We start from the raw sequence: 2,500 nt of genomic DNA on the forward strand, positions 1-2,500 counted from the left end.
CTGTGGTAACAGCCGGAGGCTGTGCCAAGAGTAAAGGCTGTAAAAGGACTGTAAAAGGCAACATTAACAGTTTGAGTAATACAGCTGCTGGGCTCTTCTGGGCTTGGCTAACAAGCATTGACTGCTATTTGTTGTGCAAACAGTCACCAGCGTGGCTGGGGAGGGAATGGAGAAACGCCAGAGGAGAACTGGACCGGACAGTTCAGTCTGTCAAAGATCTATTGAAGATGACAAACAATGAGATAATACTGAAGCCAAATGAAAACTCAGCCAATTCGAAGTGACAGGAAAGGATAGTCCTGCTTCAATCCCATATATCTGAAAGGCACACAGCCTAAATAACTGGATGAATCACATAGAGATGTTGGCAGTTATCGATTCTTACAGTGCGCATATTATTCAAACCTACAGTTAGATCTGACACAGACACAGAGAGGCTATGCCTACCTGAGAGCGGTGCACTTTATTACCACAGCCTAGCCCGCACACGCCCTGTACAGACAGCAGAGGGCAGTGTTTGAAACAGGCCATTGCTGACGCTGACGCAAGGTCACTAAAGGGTCTGACCAAATTGCCTTGTTGGTGATCCTGATCCAGGCTCCGGTGGGTTCTCTCCTCTCTGCAGTTTTGTTCTTTTTTAATAGCATCCCTTATATGAGTGGGTGTGTCTGTGTACACATAAAACACCCAGGCTGCTTGAGCTGACTGCACCCACCTGAGGGACAGCTAGCGGTCAAAACAATGCAGCACATCCTGATTTTTTTTAAAAGCTTCACACAAAAACAATAAATACTGTATACTCAAATTCATGCTTGCTGTTGAGTACTACTATTCAGTAACTACTACTACTGTTGAGTACTACTACTGTTGAGTACTACTACTGTTGAGTACTACTACTGTTGAGTACTACTACTCAGTAACTACTACTACTGTTGAGTACTACTACTGTTGAGTACTACTACTCAGTAACTACTACTACTGTTGAGTACTACTACTGTTGAGTACTACTACTCAGTAACTACTACTACTGTTGAGTACTACTACTCAGTAACTACTACTACTGTTGACTACTACTACTGTTGAGTACTACTACTCAGTAACTACTACTACTGTTGAGTACTACTACTCAGTAACTACTACTACTGTTGAGTACTACTACTCAGTAACTACTACTACTGTTGAGTACTACTACTGTTGAGTACTACTACTCAGTAACTACTACTACTGTTGAGTACTACTACTGTTGACTACTACTACTGTTGAGTACTACTACTCAGTAACTACTACTACTGTTGAGTACTACTACTCAGTAACTACTACTACTTCTGATACTTGTGGTAGTTTCCTCAGTGCAGGAGCCTGAGAGATGTCATCTGAGAGATCTGAGAGATGACAGGTGAGTTCTGCCCTGAGGGCTCTGTTCCTGCATGGCAGTGCTGACAGGCAGGTCAACTGACACCGCCAGGGCCAAGGGTGCCCCTCATGCCCTCTCAGCTGCCCCCTACACACACGCACACACACACACACACACACACACACACACACACACACACACACACACACACACACACACACACACACATATATATATATACACACAAACACACAGACACACACACACACACATATATATATATATACACACACACAAACACACGCACGCATGCTGCATGCTCTTTATGGTCAGAGAATAAGCAATGATAACTACAGTATATATAATCAGTCTGAACTTAGATTCATCATTTGCATAATGATAATGTACTGTAATACATTCATCTCATCGATGTGGGATCTTCCCTTTAAGAAACCCCTTTTGCACAGCTTAATTCATTCTATCTGTAAATAAGCTATTCTTCACCCTCACCTTCCTCTCTGCACCAAATCAGTGAATTTGCAGACTCATTTAATTTCCCTCCCATCCTCCACTCAGGTGACCACATGCCTGGAATGCTGATGAGGGCCTCACTGGACATCCACTGAGCTGAGCTCTCTCACTATTACTATAGTACACACTGGTCAGGGCTGGGGCTGGGGACGGGGACGGGGACGGGGACGGGGCTGGGGCTGGGGACGGGGACGGGGACGGGGACGGGGACGGGGACGGGGCTGGGGACGGGGACGGGGACGGGGACGGGGCTGGGGACGGGGACGGGGCTGGGGACGGGGCTGGGGCTGGGGACGGGGACGGGGACGGGGACGGGGCTGGGGATGGGGCTGGGGATGGGGATGGGGACGGGGACGGGGACGGGGACGGGGACGGGGACGGGGCTGGGGATGGGGACGGGGCTGGGGATGGGGCTGGGGATGGGGATGGGGATGGGGACGGGGACGGGGACGGGGACGGGGCTGGGGATGGGGATGGGGATGGGGAGCAGCTGTAACACAGGGAGGAAGGGCAGGGGAGGCCTTGTGTGCTGAATTAGTAGCTTGCAAGCTTGCAGGGTGGATCAGAGGAATGGAGGGTGGGGCCATTGGGTCTCTGCTTTCAGCCATGATTTCC

At 49.1% G+C, this 2,500-nt stretch overlaps 1 protein-coding gene across 1 annotated transcript in view; it reads right to left on the bottom strand.

The window, feature by feature from the left end:
- The window catches only part of dlg3 (discs, large homolog 3), a gene marked incomplete at its 5' end in the record, with an annotated part of 78,924 nt that overhangs the window by 67,404 nt on the left and 9,020 nt on the right, over positions 1-2,500 (bottom strand). The gene's annotated exons all lie outside the window — the stretch shown is intronic.

Source organism: Argentina silus, assembly GCF_951799395.1.
Source record: "Argentina silus genome assembly, chromosome: 15".
Taxonomy (NCBI): Eukaryota; Metazoa; Chordata; class Actinopteri; order Argentiniformes; family Argentinidae; genus Argentina; species Argentina silus.